General features: G+C 46.0%; 1 protein-coding gene across 9 annotated transcripts in view; it reads left to right on the top strand.

Annotated features, from left to right (window-relative positions):
* LOC132388856 (NACHT, LRR and PYD domains-containing protein 3-like) overlaps window positions 1–21,565 on the top strand; it is a 41,472-nt gene that overhangs the window by 6,170 nt on the left and 13,737 nt on the right. For 4 of the 9 annotated variants that reach the window (XM_059961276.1, XM_059961282.1, XM_059961281.1 and 1 more), the window contains 2 exons: window positions 17,156–17,257; window positions 20,254–20,422. The gene's annotated coding sequence lies outside the window, so the exon portion shown is untranslated. Of the gene's footprint in view, window positions 1–10,311; window positions 10,387–10,414; window positions 10,440–17,155; window positions 17,258–20,253; window positions 20,423–21,565 lie in introns of those variants that run through there. The other 5 variants (XM_059961285.1, XM_059961283.1, XM_059961284.1 and 2 more) reach the window with 5 other exon arrangements.

The following is a 21,565-nucleotide window of genomic DNA, read 5'->3' as shown; positions in this document are numbered from 1 at the left end:
CTCCTTCAAGTGGAGGAGTGGGAGTTATTTCATTCAAACGTTATTAGGGACATACATGTTTTGGGTAGTGGGAACCTATTCTCCATATCATATGCATCTGTAGCGAAGTGCAAAGGCAAAGTTTGAGTGGAAATTCAGTTTTAGTGTAAGTTAGTGTATGGTGTTGACTTTCCTCATTCAGTTTGAAGTAACGGATCTCTGTCAAACTGTAAATCTGCGGCCGTGCCAGATATTGTGAAATCGTATGAACAGATGTCACAAGATTGACAATAAGAAACGGTTTTGGACGTGGAAATGCCTCTTTTCTCAGTTGCACTGAAGAATGGGAAGGGAGGGGGGTGAACATCAGAGGAAGACGATGGGAAGGTGAGAGACGGAAATGGGAGTCGGGCTGGTAAAGGAAAATGGTGGAGGGGTATAATTATCGGAAGTTCTAGAAGGCTCTCTCACTATATCTTCAAACCTGCCCTTCCCTCTGGTGACTCTTCTCCTTCCCTTTCATCCAAGGTCTTCTGTCAGAATCCTATCAGATTCTCCCTTCTCCAGTCCTTTAGCCAACCGACCTCCAGCTCCTTGCTTCACTACCCCCCCCTCCACCCCCGAAACATTGCCTATACTCAGGCAGTAGTGATAGGAGACTCTATAGTCAGGGGGTCAAACAGGTAATTCTGTGGACACAGGAAAGAAACTCGGATGGTAGTTTGCCTCCCAGGTGCCGGGGTCTGGGATGTTTCAGATCGCGTCCAAGATATCCTGCAGTGGGAGGGAGAACAGCCAGAGGTCATGGTACATATTGGCACCAATGACATAGGTGGGAAAAGGAAAGATGTCCTGAGAAAAGACTATAGGGAGTTTGGAAGCATATTGAGAAGAAGGACCCCAAAAGGTAGCAATCTCGGTATTACTGCCTGTGCCACGTGACATTGAGAATATGAATAGAATGAGGTGAAGGATAAATGAGGCCCTGAAGCAGGGGGCAGGGATTCAGATTTCTGGATCATTCGGACCTCTTTTGGGGCAGGTGTGACCTGTAGAAAAAGGATGGGCGGCACTTGAATCCCAGGGGGACCAATATCCTGGCGGGGAGGTTTGCAAAGGCTGATGGGGAGAGTGTAAACTAGAATTGCTGGGGGTGGGAACGGAACTGAAGAGACTGGGGAAGAGGAGGTTGGCTCACAAATAGACAAAACTTGTAGATAGTGCGAGAGGCAGCTGATAGAGAAGTGAGGTGCTCAGACGGACGCTTTGAGATGTGTCCATTTAACTGCAAGGAGTGTTGTGAACAAAGCGGATGAGCTTAGAGCGTGCATCAGTACTTGGAGATATGATGTGATGGCCATTACAGAGACTTGGTTGGCTCAGACACAGGAACGGTTACTTCAAGTGCCGGGTCTTAGATATTTCAGAAAGGACAAGGAGGGAGGCAAAACAGGTGGGGACATGGCACTGTTGCTCAGAGATAGTGTCACGGCTGCAGAAAAAGTGGAGGCCATGGAGGTGGTGTCTACAGAGTCTCTGCGGATGGAAGTTAGGAACAGCAAGGGGACAATAACTTTACTGGGTGTTTTTATAGTCCGCCCAATAGTAACAGGTATATGGAGGAGCAGATAGGGAAACAGATCTTGGAAAGGTGTAATGATAACAGAAATACGAGGAAATCCGCAAATGCTGGAAATTTAAGCAGGAGAAGGGGGTCATCGTTGGGGGTGGGAGCAGCCTCCAACGACTCCACACAAGCTTCGATTGTGACTCTCGTCTCCCCTTCCACCACCAGCACTCTACAATCCACTGCCCCTCAGATCCCACCGTTAACCGCTGGAAACTCGGAGCCTCCATCTTTCTCTCAGCCCAACCCTCCCCTCTCCAATGACTCAATCAGCCTCCCTCCCCCTCCCTCCTCTGATCCCGGCTCTCATCCGTGCCGGGTCTTTGCCATCCCCTCTGACATTCCACTCTTTGAGGCAGAACGAGCCGTCCTCAGTAAGGGCCTCGCCTTTGTCCCCCTTCGCCCACACCTCAGCGAGTTCCGCCTACGCCATGACGCTGAACTCTTCTTCCGCCGGCTCTGTCTCCGAGCTCACATTTTGGCAAGGTCTCTCCCATCCCCACCGATGACCCTTTCTCCCGTCTTCAACCCCCCTCCTCTTCATAGACACCCCACTCTGGTCTTCTGCCTGATCTGGATCTCTTTATTGCTAACTGGCGACGGAACGTCAACCGTCTCGACTTCACCACTTCACACCTTGTTCCAATTTCAACCTCACTCATTCCGAACAAACTGCTCTCCACTCCCTCCTCACCAATCCCAACCTCACTATAAAACCCGCTGACAAGGGGGGCGCTGTAGTAGTCTGGCGTACTGACCTGTACCTGGCCGAGGCACAGCGGCAACTCGCTGATACATCCTGTTATTTACCCCTCGATCATGACCCCACTAAGGAGCACCAGGCCGCAGTCTTCCACACCATTACCAACCTTATCAGCTCTTGGGATCTCCCATCTACTGCCACCAACGTTATACGCCCCGCACTTCCCGTTTCTACCTCCTACCCAAGATCCACAAACCTGTCTGTCCAGGTAGACTCAGTGTCTTAGCTTGCTCCTACCCCACCAAACTCATTTCTGCATACCTTGACACTGTCCTATCCCCCCTTGTTCAATCCCTTCCCACCTATGGTCGTGACACTTCTCATGCTTTGTATTTTTTCAATGATTTTAAGTTCCCTCGCCCCCACTGCCTTATTTCCACCATGGGCGTCCAGTCCCTAAATATCTCCATCCCTCACCCGGACAGTCTCGAAGCTCTTCGCTTCTTTTTGGATTCCAGACCTAACCAATTCCCCTCTACCACCACTCTCCTCTGCCCAGCGGAATTAGTTCTTACTCTCAATCATTTATCCTTTGGCTCCTCCCACTTCATCCAAACCAAGGGTGTAGCCAGGGCACCCGTATGGGTCCTAGTTATGCCTGCCTTTTTGTTGGCTTTGTGGAAGAGTCCATGTTCCAAGTCTATACGGTTATCCGTCCCCCTCTTTTCCTTCATCGACGACTGCATTGGCTCTGCCTCCTGCACGCATGCTGAGCTCGTTGACTTCATTAACATTGCCTCCAACTTTCACCCTGCCCTCAAATTTACCTGGTCCATTTCCGACTCCTCACTCCCCTTTCATTATCTTTCTGTCTCCATCTCTGGAGATGGCTTATCTACTGATATCTACTATAAGCCTACAGACTCTCAGAGCTACCTGGACTATTCCTCTTCCCACCTTGTCTCTTGCAAAAATGCTATCCCCTTCTCTCAATTCCTCTGTCTCCGCCGCATCTGCTCTCAGGATGAGGCTTTTCATTCCAGGACGAAGGAGACGTCTTCCGTTTATAAACAAAGGGGATTCCCTTCTTCCACCATCAACTCTGCTCTCAAACGCATCTCTCCCATTTCCCGCACATCTGCCCCCACCCCATCCACCCGCCACTCCACTCGGGATAGGGTTCCCCTTCTCCTCACCTACGACCCCACCAGCCTCCAGGTCCAACTTATAATTTTCCGTAACTTCCGCCACCTCCAGCAGGATCCCACTACCAAGCACCTGTTTCCCTAGACCCCTCTTTCTGCTTTCCGCAGGTATCGCTCGCTACGCGACTCCCTTGTCCACTCGTCCCCACCATCTCTTCCCACCGATCTCCCTCCTGGCACTTACCCTTGTAAGCGGAACAAGTGCTACACCTGCCCTTACACCCTCCCTCACCACCATTCAGGGCCCCAGACAGTCATTCCAGGTGAAGCGACACTTCACCTGTGAGTCGGCTGGTGTGGTATATTGCGTCCGGTGCTCCCAGTGTGGCCTTTTAGATATTGGTGAGAACCGCCGCAGACTGGGAGACTGTTTCGCTGAACACCTACGCTCGGTCCGCCAGAAAAAGCAGGACCTCCCAGTGTCCACACATTTTAATTCCACGTCCCATTCCCAGTCTGATATGTCTATCCATGGGCCCCTCTACTGTCAAAATTAATCCAAACTCAGTTTGGAGGAACAACACCTTATATACCGGCTGGGTAGCCTCCAACCTGATGGCATGAGCATTGACTTCTCTAACTTCCGTTAATGCCCCCCCTCCCCTTCCTACCCCATCCCTGACATATTTAGTTGTTTGCCTGTTTTCCATCTCGCTCTGGTGTTCCCCCTGCTCCTTTCTTTCTCCCTCGGCCTCCCAAAACCATGATCCTTTCCATTCTCCAGCTCGGTATCACTTTCAACAATCACCTTTCCAGATCTTAGTTTCATCCCAACCCCTCCGGTCTTCTCCTATCATTTCGCTGTTCCCCCTCCCCTCACTACTTTTAAATCTTCTACTATCTTTCCTTTCACTTAGTCCTGACGAAGGGTCTCGGCCCAGAACGTCGACAATGCTTTTCCTTATAGATGTTGCCTGGCCTGCTGTGTTCCACCGGCATTTTGGTTGTGCTGTTTGAATTTCCAGCATCTGCAAATTTCCTCGTGTTTCCACAACATAAAAGACAGGACACCAACAGGATCCGGGACAGCTTCTTCCAGCAGGCTATGAGAATGATTAATTCATGCTGACAAAATCGTATTTTATGTTCTATTGTTGAACATACTATTTATTATAAATTACTATAAATTGCACATGCATATTTAGACGGAAACTTAAAGATTTTTACTCATGTATATGAAGGATGTAAGTGTACCTATCTTGGTCAACCATTTTCCAGCCTGTATTCCACCATATCAAAGATATATACACCATCTCGGTTAACATCTGTCCAGCCTGTATCCCATCAACGATTATATATCAACAATCTCTCTTCTACCGTTGTCTTATTTTTGCCTCACAGAGTTGATACTGAAATCGGTGTTTGTACTTGGAACTACCAGAGGGTTTATTGAATACAGCACGTAGTAAGTTAAAGACAGCCATTGCGATTTCATCTTCAAAGTTAAAATGTCTGCTGTATCAATCTTTGTCGGAAGGAGGGTTGAAAGCAGAGAATACAGATTGATAATGGGGTGGGATGGATGTTGTGAGCATTGACTGAATTATCCCTGTATTGGATTGAAGAGAAAACTAATGAACATTGGTATTACATTTGTGCTGATTTGTTCTGACCGTCACAAATATCGTGTAATCAGTTAATAGTTGTGCATCATTTAAAGTAAAAAGAGAAAATGGTGGAAACGTTCAGCAGATCGGGCAGCGTCTTGGACAGTCCCGGTTCAGATACTGGGTCTTCCACAGTTTCTCTTTCCACTGATCCAATCTGATGTACCGAGCCTGCTGTTACCCCGCGCCCAGGTTTTCTAGCCCGATCTCTGGCTCAGTCAGAGGATCATCAGGTTCCCGTCCTGACACAGGTTGATGTCGGAGTGTTGCTGTTTGAACTCTGAATGACCGGGACACTGCAGCACATTACTGGCGACAAGGACTCCTGGGCGAGTTGCTGAGTGAGCTGTTACCTGGGAAACACTGGGCCTATGTAGCTGTCAGTATCTCTGACCCAGTCAGGTTCCCGTTCTGCCACAGGTTGATGTCGGAGTGTTGCTGTTTGAACTCTGAATGGCCGAGACACTGCAGCACATTACTGGCGACAAGGACTCCTGGGCGAGTTGCTGAGTGAGCTGTTACCTGGGAAACACTGGGCCTATATAGCTGTCAGTATCTCTGACCCAGTCAGGTTCCCGTTCTGCCACAGGTTGATGTCGGAGTGTTGCTGTTTGAACTCTGAATGGCCGAGACACTGCAGCACATTACTGGCGACAAGGACTCCTGGGCGAGTTGCTGAGTGAGCTGTTACCTGGGAAACACTGGGCCTATATAGCTGTCAGTATCTCTGACCCAGTCAGGTTCCCGTTCTGCCACAGGTTGATGTCGGAGTGTTGCTGTTTGAACTCTGAATGGCCGAGACACTGCAGCACATTACTGGCGACAAGGACTCCTGGGCGAGTTGCGGATTGAGCTGTTACCTGGGAAACACTCGTCATTCAGACCTATCAGTATCTGGGATTTGGCCCAGTCAGAGGTTCATCAGGTTCCCGTTCTGCCACAGGTTGATGTCGGAGTGTTGCTGTTTGAACTCTGAATGGCCGGGACACTGCAGCACATTACTGGCGACAAGGACTCCTGGGCGAGTTGCGGATTGAGCTGTTACCTGGGAAACACTGGGCATTTAGACCTGTCAGTATCGGGGATTTGGCCCAGGTCAGTACTTCCACAGATGGGGGCTGGATGTTCCTCCTTTCAGAGTGTATCAAAAGCCTCGGGGTGCTGGGCATTGGCTATGGGGAACTTTCTGATTACACCACGCAGTGTGAGATGCGGGGACGATGTGTGAGGATTCGGGGGTCGGTGAGTGGCAGATTCAGCAGTGTGACACTGTGAGGTTAGGTCCTGAGATATCACAGTTTTAGATCCAAGTACAATGGCCCCGGGGTTCAAGCTGCCCGGGTTTATGAGGTGTTGAGCCAGTATTTCTGTTCTGGGCTCAGATGTTTGTTTCGGGAGTTTCTTTGGAAGAAATGACTGCCATACCGAGGAGAGGATGAGTTAGCACCCCGTCCCTCACAGGGAGAGGCTGTGAGTAAATGGGCTGTACCGTGTTTGCAACAGTAGAAATAGACCCGTGAGTTTGGTGTTCGCCCCTCATTGCCTCCTGTCTGTCAATCGTTGGAAATGAAGCAGATGTGTTCAGTACAACTGTGGCTCTTGTGGTTCACAAGAGTAATCGCAGGAACGAGAGGGTTTCTGTACGGGGGGGGGGGGGAGTGATTGACAAGTCTGTGGCCTGAGGTGGGAGATGAGTTAGATCAAAGAGTTGATCTGAACGTGCATGTAACGAGAGCTGAATAACTCGTCTCCTACCTTTGGCCATGAACCTATCAATCACTCTTACTGTCGGCCAACTCTGGAGGTCCAAGATGTCGAATTCTGCAAAGAAGGGATGCGTTTGCTCCACGACCGCTGGACTAAGCGTGTAAATGTAGGAGGGGACTATGTTGAAAAATAAATGTGCTGGGTTTTCAAAAATTGACTCCATCTACCTTGGGTCACGAACGTATCAATCACCGCTCGTATGGCAAGCATTTGATGACTCTTGGCCTGTACTCTATTGAGTTCAGAAGTATAGAGGGGGACGGAGTCTTATTTAAACCCACAGAATGCTGAACAGCCTGGAGACAGTGGACAGGTGGAGGATGTTTCCATCAGACGGAGAGTCTGGGGTCTGAGAGGACAGCCTCGGAATAAACAAGCTTCCCTTCAAAACTGAGAGAAACTTCTTCAGCCAAAGAGTAATCGATCTGTGGAGTTTGTTGCAACAGATGGTGAATGGGGCTGTCACTGGGTATATTCACGGCAGAGGTTAATATATTATTTATCGCTAACTATTGTCATGTTTTGTTAGCCAGAACTATCAGAGTATTATTGTAAACAGCACGTTAAAAGCCGACTTTACAATTTTAGATTCTTCGGTTCAAAATGACTGCAGTGTTAAACTTTATCATAATTAAACTCACGATGCTGAGTTTGTTATTTCCCTTTTCGGTTATTTTTGGTGAGCCACTTCCTCTGTTTCCAGGGTAACGGCCCACTAGAGCTGCAAGAAGAGTTGCACATTTTTTTATCACTCTGTGTTCACCGCCTCTCAGTGCAGAGACAGTGGCCTCAGGAGCAAATGCAACAGTATGATAGTGGGAGGAAAGGATACTGTGAGCATTGGCTGTATGGAATAAACTGAGAACATAGAAGTAGAGAAACTTAGAGAACCCACAGCATAATACACTGGCCCTTCGCCCAACAGTGCTCTCCCAAACATGAACCTACTTTAGAAATTTCCTAGGGTTATCCATCAGCCCTCTTCTTTTTATCTCCATGTACGTATCCAAAAGTCTCTTAAAAGGCCCTGTTGTATCCGCCTCCACCACCGTCACCGGCAGCCCATTCCACGTACTCACCACTCTGAGTTAAAAACTTACCCCTGACATTGCCTCTGTACCTTCTCCCAAGCATCTTAAAACTGTGCCCTCTCGTGTAAACCATTTCAGCCCTGAGAAAAAGCCTCTGACTATCCACACGATCTATGCCAGTCATCATTCTATTAGGTCTCCAAGAAGAAAAGGCCGAGTTCACTCACCCTATTCCCATAAGACATGCTCCACAATCCAGAGAAATCCTTGTAAATATCCTCTGCACCCTTTCTATGGCTTCCACATCCTTCCCGTAGTGAGGCGACCAGAACTGCACTCCAAGCACAGAACTCCAAGTGGGGTCTGACCAGGGTCCTATATAACAGTAAGATTACCTCTTGGCACTTGAACTCAATCACAAGGTTGATAAAGGCCAATGCACCGTATGCCTTCTGAACCACACAGTCAGGCTGCGCAGCATTTTTGAGTGTCCTATGGACTCAGACCCCAAGATCCCTCTGATTCTCCTCACTGCTAAGAGTCTTATCATTCATACTATATTCTACCATCATATTTACCTTCTAAAGTGAACCACCTCACACTTATCTGGGTCGAACTCCCATCTTCCACTTCTCAGCCCAGTTTCGCTTCCAATCGGGGTCTCGCTATAACCTCGACAGCCCTCCAAACGATCCATAATACCCCTAACCTTTGTGTCATCAGTAAATGTACTAACCTATCCCTCCACTTCCTCATCCAGGTCCTTTATAAAACTTACGAAGAGAAGTGGTGCCAGAACGTATCCCTGAGGAACAGCACTAGTCAGCGACGTCCATCTACAAACAATTTTGCGTTCTGTGAGCAATACATTTCTGAATCCACAAAGCAATGTCCGCTTGGATCCCATGCCTCCTTAATTTTTCAATAAGCCTTGCATGGGTTCCTCATCAAGTGCCTTGCTGAAATCCGTATACACTACATCTACTGCTCTACCTCTGTAAATGTGTTTAGTCACATCCTCAGAAAATTCAATCAGGCCGGTAAGGCACAACCTGCCTTTGACAAAGCCAAGCTGTCTATTCGTAATAATTCCTTGCCTCTCCAAATGTTCATAAATTCATGAAAAAGAGCATGTGAAGTTGAATTCCTTATTTCCTATTTTCAGTTAGTTCTGCTGAGCCAGTTCCTCCATCACCAGGGTGACAGCCCACCAAAGCTATAGAGTGTTGAACATATTTATCGCTCTCTGGTCACCGCCCCTCAGTGACCTCAGGAACCGGTGTGGGTGCCCAGATGCCTTGAGCATTCACTGTATGGAATATATAACGTTTCTGTTGCAGTAAATGGATAACTAATGAATGTAGGGATTGCATTCATGCAAATCTGTTTAGGATGTCACAAACAGGGTTCAACAGGGATCACTCTCTCCACAATTCCCTTGTTCATTCATCTCCCCTCACTAATCTTCTTCCAGATACTTATCCCTGCATAAGCCTAAGTGCTACAACTGCCGTACCCCTCCTCCCTCACCTCCATTCAGAGACACAAAGCAGTCCTTCCGGGTGAGGCAACACTTCATCTCGAATCTATTGCTGGGGACATTTATTGTGTCCCGTGCTCCCGATGCGGCCTCCTTTACATTGGTGAGACCCACCATCAATTGGGAGACCGTTTCGTCGAGCATCTCTGTATGATCTGCCACAAGGGGGACTTTGAGTGGCCGGACATTTTAATTCTGATTCCCATTCCGACGTTTCGATCAACGGCCTCCTCTTGTGTCAAGATGAAACCGCCCTTAGGGTGGAGGAGCAACACCTTAGTGATCGTCTTCACATAAAACAAACACAAAGGCCGGCAGATGTGTGGAGACGGAAGGGATCGAGGGAATGTGGATCGGACAGAAACATGTGGCTGAGATGGGAGAGCAGCCGCCATCTTGTTGATGGTTAAAGGGGCTGAATGGCCTCCTCCTGCTGTTTTTCACTTGGTGTATCAGTGTTCCTGTCCAGTGCCGCTCCGGAAGAATGTGAATAGAAAAAAGTGTTTATAAACATAGAACTGATTTCAAATAGCCTGCACAATTCTTTTTCAGGTGGGAATTGTACGTCAAACCGGGATGGGAATCGAACCCTTACCTCTGAGAACCGGGAGATGGAGCCATGGGGACGGGGAAGATTTTAGGGAAAATAAAAATGTAGCTGGTGTAAATATGGAATAATGTGGGGAATGCGGCAGGTAGGTCGGACAGTGTGTGAGGGGCGAGGAGCAGAGTCACCGGTTCCTCGCTCTCATTTCAAACGCAGATCTGCAGCATCTCAGGTTTCCGTTTCCGAGGCCCCGCCCCCGCTCTTCACAGTCTCCGGATGGGCGGGGGTTTTCTTTCCGTTCTCAGTTGAAGCTGATCGTCGGCGTGGAGCCGGTGGACGGATCTCGCTGCTCTCCGGACAAATTGATGATGTTCTCATCGGTCAGTTTTGAGGCCGGTCACTGGGGTTGAACGCAACCGACAATTTCCCATCGGTGAGTACTGAAGTCGAACCCGGGGGCGGGGAACCTCACGTTGGGCAGAGAGTCCCGTTAACTTCGTCGAACTGGCGGCCCCGTCCCGCTTCCTGGACACAACGTGTCGTGGTCGGTCCGGTTTATGGGACCTTCACACCGAACTGCCTGAGATGAGTCGCCGCTCAGCCCCTGGTGTTCTGGTCCCGGGAGCGGGATGAGGTGGTGATGCCGAGACTGAACCCATCCATTAAGATGTACCTGGTGAACTTTACCTCCATCACCCGGCCCGGTACCGGATCCAAACTTCACCTGGATCGACGCCTGGGGTCGATAATTGCTTTACATATTTGCAGCACACTGGAAGCGGCCGTTCGGCCCGTTGTGTTCTTGCAGACTCGAGGGTTAAACAGAGTAATCGCACCCACGGGAGACTCCTCCACGTGTATGAGTAGTTTCATCTTCCCTGTTCAGACAGGACAGTGAGATCCAGATCTCTCACGTCCTCTCGGGAGACTGTGCGGTTTATTTCCATCTTCTTTCCATTGCTACGACTTGCCGAAATGCTGACCGTGTTTCCCGATATCTGGCCCTATTAATGCGAGAATTAAGTCTTGTTCATTTATCTGGGTTTCTCGGAAATGTGTACACTCGCTCCGGAATTCCCAAAGGAGCAACCCAGGCTGTCTAATATTCCCACACGATTGAAATGGAGAATCTTTATTTTGTTTTCCATGTACAGAGGTAGAGTGAAAATCGTGTATCCGGTATTCTCCACACAGATCAATACATTGCAGTAGTACATTGAAGTAAAGCAAATCATTCTGGTTACAAAGAAAGTGCAGTGCAGGTAGATATGTGGTGCAAGGTCACATCGATTTAGACTGTGAGGTCAGAAGTCCACTCATCAAGCTGTTCGCTTCTAACAGCAGAATGGACACCGTCCTTGTGCCCGGTGGCATGTTTCTGTTCTATTTTTTCTTCGCCCCGATGGGAGGGTGAGAAGTGAGAATGTTCAGGGTTGTGGGGATCTTTCATAATGTTGGCTGCTTTACTGAGTCAGTGGGAAGTGTAGACAGAGTCCATGGAGGGGAGGTTGGTTTCTATGATGTGCTCAGCTGTGTCCACAGTTCTCCGCTATTTCATTCAGTTAAAGGAAGAGCAGTAGCCGTATGAAGATATGAAGCATCGAGATGGGATACTTTCTGCGGTGCATTGATACAGCCTGTAGAGTGGAAAAGGACATATACTGAAGTTCTTATTGTTTTTTCTGGCTTTGTTATATTGGAAGCTGTTATCTACTAGTGTATACTATTATTTCAGGATCTGTATTACTGGACCACCATCAGAGAGTGCACTTGATTCCTTCTCCCACCTGGTTCCATCTGCTTATTCCGTGCCCAACTTGTACAATCTCTGTCCAGTCTGTATGCCCCCACCTCAATGATATATGTCAACCATCTTGTTCAACCTCTGTCCAGTCTGTATCCCATTACCTCAGTTATATATATATCAAACATCTTGTTCAACAATTCAGGCTATCCGATTGCCACAATGATATATTTCAGCAATCGTTCTTCTAAACTTTTTCCTCATTGTGAAGTTTTGTTTTGCCCCTTTTCCAGGATTGAGTTTTCTTTTTTTTTTTGATAACTAGAAACACCAGAGGTTTAATTGAATACAGCATGTCGCAGGGAAAATGCAGCCATTTCAATTTTAGTTTCACCGTTACAAAATGGCTGCAGTGTTAATCTTTGTCATAATGGAACTCATAGCATCTGATGTTAAGCTTGTTATTTCCTTTGTCGGTTATTTTCGGTGAGCCACTTCCTCTGTTTCCAGGGTAACAGCCCGTCAGGGCTGCAGCAAGTGTTGCTCTTTTTATCGCTCTGTGGTCACCGCCTCTCAGCTTAGAGACAGTGGCCTCGGGAGCAAAGGCAACAGAGTGATAGCGGGAGGAAAGGATGCTGTGAGCATTGACTGTGTGGGATCTGTTACACCAGGGTCTGAATGAACTCAGATCTAACAGAGTAGTTGGGGTGGAGTGGCATTTACAGTTCAGGGTGGCAATCAGTTGCTATCTGTGCATTTAAATGAAGAGGGAGAAATACTACAGTTGCAGGAAATTTAACGTAAGGATGAGAAAACACTGGAAACGCTCAGCAGATCGGCAGCATCTTGGACAGTCTCAGTTCTGGAACTGGGTCTTCCACCATTTGTCCTTTCAGAGATGTAGTCTGATGTACTGAGTTTCCAGCATTATCTACTTCATAATTTTACATTTTGTTCCGGCTACACTGCAGGAAACATGGCAGCCCGCTCTGCTGGACAAAATCCCACACAACGATAACATAGGGATCAAATGTGCTCGGTTTAGCTGCTGGGGACAGGCTGAAGTGTATCCACATCATCTATGCAGACCGGGGAGCCAGCCTGAGCACTGGCCCCGGCAGAGGGTCATTAGGGTCCAATTACACCTTAGTTTGTGAATCGGAAATGGCAGGAAAACCCCAGCAAATTGCCGGCACCAAGGTGTCTTTGTATGAGTGATGATATTGGGCCGGTGACTCTGAAGATATGGAACTGACAGTATACAGGCTTCGGTCCAGGTTGGTAATTCGACAGCTGGGATCGGAATTTTCTCTGTCTGCAGTGAGGCTGAAATCACGCGGGGTTGGGCATTGGTTATGGGGAAATCACAGTCTACACTGTCCAATAAGATATCATATCTGTCAAGTAGCTTGGAGATTATTTAAGAATGAACTAGGGCGTTAGGCGAATTTGGGAAGTGATGTTCATCTGAACTTTGGTAAAGTCTGTAACAAGGTCCCGCATGGCAGCTGATCGGGAAGGTTCGGTCACGTGGGATTCACAGGGAGCTGGTGAGGTGGATTCACACCCGGTTCGAGAATAAGAAGGAGAGGGGGATGAATGTAGATGGTTCCAGCGAATGGAGCCCTGTGACGAGTGGGATGTGAGAGTCAGTGTTGAGACCTCTGTAATTTATTATTCATGCCATTGATCTGTATATGAATGTACATGGCTACACAAAGTATTATGTACCGTTGTTTTCACCCTACTGTAGAAAATATATTATCAAGCTGGAGAGGTTGCAGAAGAGTTTGCTGAATATTTTGCCTGGACTAGAGGGCCGAGTCATAGGAAGCTTTTGGCCGAGCTGGATCTTCATTGCAGAGGAGAATGAGGGTGACATTATAGGAGATCATGAAATCAAAAGGGAATATAGATAATGTGGTTGGTCGTGGTATTTTACCCAGGTTTCAATATTCAAGATTGTTTAATGTCATTCCAGTAACAAGTGTAAAGGAGAACAAAGTAATTGTTACTCAGGACAGAGGAAAAAATCAATATGATGGAGACCACAATAATAAACAAGACACTATACATGAAGTATGATAGTTTAAAAAGATTGATTCTGTGTCCATGAAGTGACGTTAAGCACAGGAGTGTCTGGACAGATGAGACTGACATTGATTCTTCTTCTGCATGCGACTTGCGCATTACACACCTGAGCGATCATGGGTCTCAACATCTGATGACCCCACACAGCGGCAATAATATATCGTACACTTAAATCTGTTAGTTATTTCACAGTGTCCATATATGTTCTTCTTTGTCTCCCTCTTCCGCGTTTCCCAGGCATACAGCCTTGCAACGTAAGGCATTCTATTTCTTCCTTTCTGATGACATGGTCGAGGAATTTAAGGTTCCTCTCATTTAATGTTCTCATTAAAGATCTTTTGTTGTGGGTACGTTGGGGTACTGTCTCGTTAGCTACCCTGTCTCTATGTGATATTTTCAGCATTCTTCTAAAAAACCACATTTCTGTTCCTTCTATGTTTCTTTGGAGTTCAGGTGTTACAGTCCATGTTTCGGAAACATACAGCAAGATTGACCAGATGCGGCATTTTAGTAGCCTAAGCTTTGTTGTCATAGAAATGTGTCTGTTGTTAAAAATGGGTTTCATTTTTTGGAAGTTGGTTTTGGCAATGGCCATTTTTCTTTTTGTTTCTACTTTACTTCTAGCATCTTGTGATATAAAGCGACCAAGGTATTTAAAACTGGTCTTTTGTTCAACCTCTTGGTTACCGATGAGAAATTGGCAGTTGGGAGTATGCTGCTCTTTTTATATTACCATATATTTGTTTTTTTTAACCGTTGATGGTTAGACCAAAGTCTGCACTTGTTTGTACTAATTTGTCTAGGAGGATTTGTAGGTCTTCTGCAGCACTTGCTATTAGGGTGGTATCATCTGTGTATCTTATGTTGTTGATGTAAGCACCTCCAATTTTTAATCCATCTAGGTCTTCTGTTTCTCTGAGAATCATTTCAGTATAGATGTGTAATAATTCCGGCGAGGCAACGCATCTCTGTCTAACTCCCCTTTGAATTTTAGTCCAACTGCTTATATTATCATCATTTTTTACCGCCATAATTTGATTCCAATATAAATTTTGAAGCGCTTATTTTTCCCTTCCGTCAATGTTTAGTTAAGTGAGAACTTGAAATAATTTTTCATGTTGCACTTTGCCAAATGCTTTAGTGAAATCAATAAAAATAAAAAAGATATCATTTTGATATTCAATTGCCCTTTCTGAAAACATTTGTAGCATGAAAATTGCGTTCCTAGTTCCTCTATCCCGCATAAGCCCATATTGCAGTTTAGAAGTTTCTGGCCTTAACTTGTTTTTAACTTGACTGAGACAATTCTCAACAAAATCTTTATTAGGTGACTCAGGAGACTGATTGTTCTATAATTTTCGCAGTCCATAGTTCCAGGAATTTTAGGCAGAGTTATAAATACTGATTTCAAGAGATCGTCAGGCAATACACCAGACTTATATATGTCATTGAACTCTTCAAAATGAATATCTATGCCCAGATCTTCTGGGGTTTGTATCATTTCCACTGAAATTCCATCAGGTCCGGTGGCTTTACCTTATTTCACTGTTTTCATTGCTTTCGTCATTTCTTCTTTGGTAATAGGTGGGCCAGAATTAGGGTGGTTCATATATGGGGGTTCCCCTCTATTATCTCAAAAAGCTGCTCTATATACTGAATCCACCTCTCACATACTTTATCTGGATCTGTTAGGATGGATCCGTCTGCTGATCCTATTCTTCATGCAGAGGAGGTTTTCGTAATTCCAGTAAATTTTCTAGTGCATTTCTTTGCTGTTGTTAATATGGCCTTCAACATAATTTCATTTTTTGAGTCAGCCATTCTCCCTTTGCAATATTGCACAATTCTCTGGTCTGTGACATTGATTCTGTGTCCAAAAAGTGACGATAGACACAAGAGTGTCTGGCCATGTGAGACTGACGTTGATTCTATGTCCGTAGAGTAACGATAGGCACAGCAGTGTCTGGCCATGTGAGACTGACGTTGATTCTATGTCCGTAGAGTAACGATAGGCACAGCAGTGTCTGGCCATATGAGACTAACATTGATTTTGTGCCCATGAAGTGACGATAGACACAGGAGTGTCTAGACATACGAGACTGAAATTGATTCTATGTCCATAAAGTGACATTAGGCACAGGAGAGTATGGACCTACAGAAAATGATATTGACTGTCTGTACATAAAGTCACTTTAGACAGTGGAGTGCCTAGAACTGTCAGGAAATGTTAAACTGTAAGTGGGTGGGATGTGAAGGGTGGGTTAGTGAGTAGAGGTGTTGATCAGGCTTACTGCTTGGTGTAAATAACTGTTTTGATCCCGATTGTCGTGCCGTGGGTGTTACAGATCCACAATTCCTTTAAGGTAGCACCAGAGTTGTAAAGAGAGTTTAGGACATATTTTCCATTATAACAGGCTATTGCGAAGAGGGGCCGGGATATTAATGCTAATGTTGTAAAAGACGCCGAGAATCCAAAAAAAAAAACAAAACAGAATTGAGTGCAGTTCTGGCAAGCTACTTGGAGGAAAGATGTCGATAAGCGTGAAAGAGTGTAGGGAAAATTACACGGACATTGCTAGTGTTTCAGGAAATAATTATAGTGATAGGTTGAACAGGTTAGAACTCGATTACCTGGAATACAGGGGAATGACGGGGTATCCTAGCAGGATTACAACTTTTTTTTATGCCATTTGCCACTACAGTTAAAGGAAGGGTCCAGGACCCTGGGTCGGGAAGCCAAGCTAGGGATATAGAAATCTATGATGGTATAAATAGCGTGAATGCAGTTAGTCATTTCCCCAACAGATTGGGTAAAATCATGGATTTAAGGTTAAAAGTGACACATTTAAGTGTAATCTGAGGGAGAACTACTTCACTCAGTGGGTGGTGAGAATGCGGACCAAGTTCCCAGCAGATGTAAGAGATGAAGGTCCGATTGTGGTATTTCAGAGGTGTTTGGGGAGGTACATGGATGAGGGAGGTATAGAGGCTGTGGTCTGGGTGCAGGGGGATGGAACCACACCAGACATGGCACTGACTGGATGGACTTTAACAACCCTGTGTCTGTGCTGTAAGGGCTCTGTGAATCTCAATTGAAACGTCTACACATAATCGACATTTATTGTAGACAGGTCATAGAAAACATAGAAAATAGGTGCAGGAGTAGGCCATTCGGCCCTTCGAGCCTGCACCGCCATTCAGTATGATCATGGCTGATCATCCAACTCAGAACCCTGTACCTGCTTTCCCTGCATACTCCCTGATCCTTTTAGCCACAAGGGCCATATTTAACTTATATTACATTTAACTTATAGGTCGTATCCAGCACTGCGATTTATTTTGGACCAGCGTCAGCACTGCTGAGAGCTCTGTAGAGCTGGAACCACCATGAAATTTACGGAATGCACCTCGAAGGGGTAAAAACAACCAGTGAAATTTTAGTATCACCATTACAAAATGGCTGAATGTTCAGTTTAATTTTGTCGCAATGAAACTGAGAACGTGTCACACCGAGTTTGTTATTTCCCCGCTCGGTTATCTTTGCGAGTCACTTCCTCCGTCACCAGGGCAACCGCTCACCAGAGCTGCAGAGAGTGTTGAACGTGTTTATCGCTCTCTGGTTGCTGACTCTCAGCGGAGAGAGAGTGGCCTCAGATACGAGGATGCTTTCAGCATTTGCTGATGATACTAATCTGGGTGGCAGTGTGACATGTGATGAGGATGTTAGGAGAATTCAGGGTGACTTGGATAGACTGGGTGTGTGGGCATATACTTGACAGATGACGTTTAATGTGAATAAGTGTGAGGTTATCCACTTTGGGAGTAAGAACAGGAAGACAGATTATTATCTGAAGTGTGTAAAGTTAGGTAAGGGAGAAATATACAAAGAGATCTAGGAGTCCATGTTCATCAGTCACTGAAGGTGAATGAGCAAGTGCAGCAGGCAGTGAAGAAGGCTAATGAAATGTTGGCCTTTATTACAACGGGATTTGCGTACAAGAGCAAGGAAATCCTTTTGCATTTGTTCAGGGCCCTGGTGAGACCACACCTGGAGTATTGTCTACAGTTTTGGTCTCCAGGGTTAAGGAAGGACATCCTGGCTCTGGAGGAAGGCAATGTAGATTCACAAGGTTAATTCCTGGGATGTCCGGACTGTCTTACGCAGGGAGGTTAGAGAGACTGGGCTTGTATACGCTGGAATTACTGAGATTTAGAGGGGATCTGATTGCAACAAATAAGATTATTAAGGGATTGGACAAGATAGAGGCAGGAAATATGTTCCAGATGCTGGGAGAGTACAGTACAAGAGGGCATGGTTTGAGCATAAGGGGTAGGTCATTTAGGAAATTCGTTCCTTAACTCTAAGGAAAAACTTCTTCTCCCGGAGAGTTGTGGGGGTCTGGAATGCACTGCCTCGGAAGGTAGTGGAGGCCAATTCTCTGGATGCTTTCAAGAAGGAGCTAGATAGTTATCATATGGATAGGGGAATCAAGGGTTATGGGGACAAGGCAGGTACCGGGTATTGATAGTTAATGATCAGCCATGATCTCTAAATGGCGGTGTAGGCTCAAAGAACCGATTGGTCTACTTCTGCCCCATTGTCTATTTACTGTTCGGGATGGAATGAAGATGATTGTAGGGATTGCATCTATGCAATTCTGTTCTGGGTGTCACACATCTTGCAGTCAGTCAATCGTTTCTGCATCAAAAGAACAAAATGAAATCTCCTGCACTGAGTTTCCAGTGCTATATTTTCAATTTCATATTTAAAACATTTTCTTCCTGTTACCCGACGGGGAAAATGGCTACTAATTGACCTGGGCTACTCCGCACTCAATAAAATAATGAACAACTGTGTTCAATGAAACTGTGGGAACAAGCTAAAATGTATCAGCACCCTCTTTGTGGTCCAAGGCCCATGTTTTAGAGCAAATCCCCGTCTAGAAAAAGGATCATCAGGCTCCAGTTCTGTCACGGGTTGGTGTGGGAGTGTAAGTTTTATGAACTGGGATTAGCTGAGACGCTGCCGCATATTACCGGCAGCAAAGAGCCCTGGGAGAGTTGGTGCTTCAGATACAATCTTGGGATGTGGTTTCCAGGAATATGGGACTGGCAGTGTTTGGGCTTCGGTCCACGTTGGTGCTTTTTCAGATGCGGCTGAATGTTCCTCCTTCCGCAATGAAGCAGACGTCTCAGGTGGCTGGATATTGCTAGCGCGAATCTCTCAGAGTGAGATGTGGAAAAGATGTGCGGGCTGTGACCCTCTGAGGTTGGATCCTGGGACACCACCCATGTCTAAATCAGATAAAGTGAATCAGGGAATCAAGTTGTCAGGGTTTATGAGAAGTTGAGCGAGTATTTCTGTTCTGTGCTCAGATGTTTGGTTCTGAAGTCTCTTTGGAAGCAAAGCAGAGAATGAGTTCCCATTCCATCCCTCACAGAGAGAGGCTGTGATTAAATTTGCACCAGTAGACATAGACCGGGGTTTCAGAAATCAATTCACGTTTTGAAGTTCCCCCTCATTCTCACCTGTCTATCTGCCAGTGGGAGCCAAACAGAAACTCAAGATGCTGAAGATGGAACAGAACATGGAACAGTACATCACAGGAACAGGCCCTTCGGCCACAATGGTGTGCCAGACCAGCTGAAAAATAAATCAACCCCCGCCCCCGTAAAATCTAGGGTTGTTGCGGGTGGGGTGAAGTTGGGGCGGCAGAGATTATTTACACCAACTGAATAACAACAAGCCTGGATACATTGGGAATGGAGAGTATGTCTGGATTAGACGGAGAGTCTGGGATCTGAGAGTGCTGCCTCAGGATAAAGAAACTTCACTTTAAAACTGAGATGAGAGACATTACTTCAGCCAAAGGTTGTTTGATCTGAGGAATTTGTCACCACAAACAGTGGTGGAGGCTATCTTTGGGTATATTCATGTTCTGGATTGCTAAATAGGTTGAGAATTATAGCAGGAAGCAGGAATACGGTGTTGGAAAGTAATCCTCCATGATTGATTATGGAGCAGACTAAAATGACTTTATCACATAATTCTCCTGTTATAAATTATGACTTGTATCTTATACTATGACTGAATGATGACTTCCTTGTATTCCATCAAAAGCAAGAGAAAATCTTCAGATGCTGGAAATCCAAGCAACAGCCACAAAATGCTGGAGGAACTAAGCAACTGGAAGAGAGGAGCGTTGACATCCAGATGCTGCCTGGCCTGATGAGTTCCTCCAGCATTTTGTCTGTGTTCCTTTGTATCCCATATCAGGTTTTGTAAAGTTTGAGGGACAGTTACAGATTTCTTCACTCGGATCATGACATATGCGTTCAAAATTTAAATGCCAGGTTAACGCTTTGTTCTCGTTTGTTTTAGTAACATAATTCATTACTTCTTTCGTTGAAGTTAGACCTGTGGTGAGAGATTTATTGGAAGAGACGCCCACAACTGGAAGCAAACCACAACTGAAAACGAGGGAACAGCAACAAGTGAACCAGCCCGAGGACGGAGATCATCAATACGACAGAACCCTTCTGACTCGGAGTTTCCATTAATTCAGTCAGGAGAAAGTTTGGTGAGTCTCATTTACCCAAACACTGCTCCTTGAGACATTACATTTCTGTACCAAGGAAGATAGGAAATAGCTGGAGTGAGACTGAATAAATGTAGAAGTGCCAGTTGCAGTCATTCCAGATCTACTGAAGTGCTGTCAGTATAAGTTCTGCATAATAATTATATTATGCATGTGAAAAGAAACATTACATTGATTAAGTACATACATCGAGATTTGTGTGTTAATGTTGTATCCCAGCAGGTTGCAGATCGACCATGACACAATCGGTGAGCTGGTCCGCACGGTACGGGACCGAGGGATGCGCTCCCCGCTCCCTGTTACTGACTCGACAGTCTCCCCATCTACCGCGCGCAACAGCTCACCGCCCCGCCCACTGCCCACGCGCGCCCTCTCGCGGAAATTCGTCACCCTCGGTCTGACGTTGAGAAGATTTAAGCATGCTGCGCGTGCCCGGTATCTCTCGTGAAGTGACGTGACATTTACTTGTCTCTCATTGGTGACACCAAATACCAATTTAGTATACCAACCAATGGAGATATGGGCTTCGTTATTAATGAGTTTCCTTAACAATCAGTTGGCGGAGCTGTAAGGGCGACGGATTGAAGTGGGAGTTCAGGGGGTTTATCTCCTCAGAATGAGCAAGGATGGAGAATTCTTCAGCATATTTTTAGTGGACACCGATAAAGTGTTGCCTGCAAGTGCGGAGACGAAGTGATTTTGACAGCAAGTCAGGATCTTACTATCTGACATGGTGGGCTGGAGGGAACCGGTGGCTGCCTTTTGTTTGAGGTGTCTGGGTTTAAACAACGGAGTAAATAGACCCACCTTGGACCAGCAGGCTGTCCCAGTGGGTGTTGTGTGGTCAGATGCTTGGAGTATGGTTGCTCCCTGTCTGCAGGAGGGACAAAATGCAACATTTTCAAGTCTGTTATTGACTGAAAACATGTATATTCATTCTTGTTTTTTGTTCATGATACAATCATTGTCCAATTTATTTTCAAGTTTAATAGTCATTCAAAACATACATGAAAACACATGAACACAGCCAAATACAACAGCGTTACTGCACACTAAGCCTCCTTACTAGAAACTGCCTCTCTAAGATACCCCAAGGGCATAGGCATTTCCTGAATAATATTATCT

This window comes from Hypanus sabinus, unplaced genomic scaffold (assembly GCF_030144855.1).
Source record: "Hypanus sabinus isolate sHypSab1 unplaced genomic scaffold, sHypSab1.hap1 scaffold_429, whole genome shotgun sequence".
Taxonomy (NCBI): domain Eukaryota; kingdom Metazoa; phylum Chordata; class Chondrichthyes; order Myliobatiformes; family Dasyatidae; genus Hypanus; species Hypanus sabinus.
Note: the sequence above shows the minus strand (reverse complement) of the source record. Positions and strands in the feature narration are given on the sequence as shown.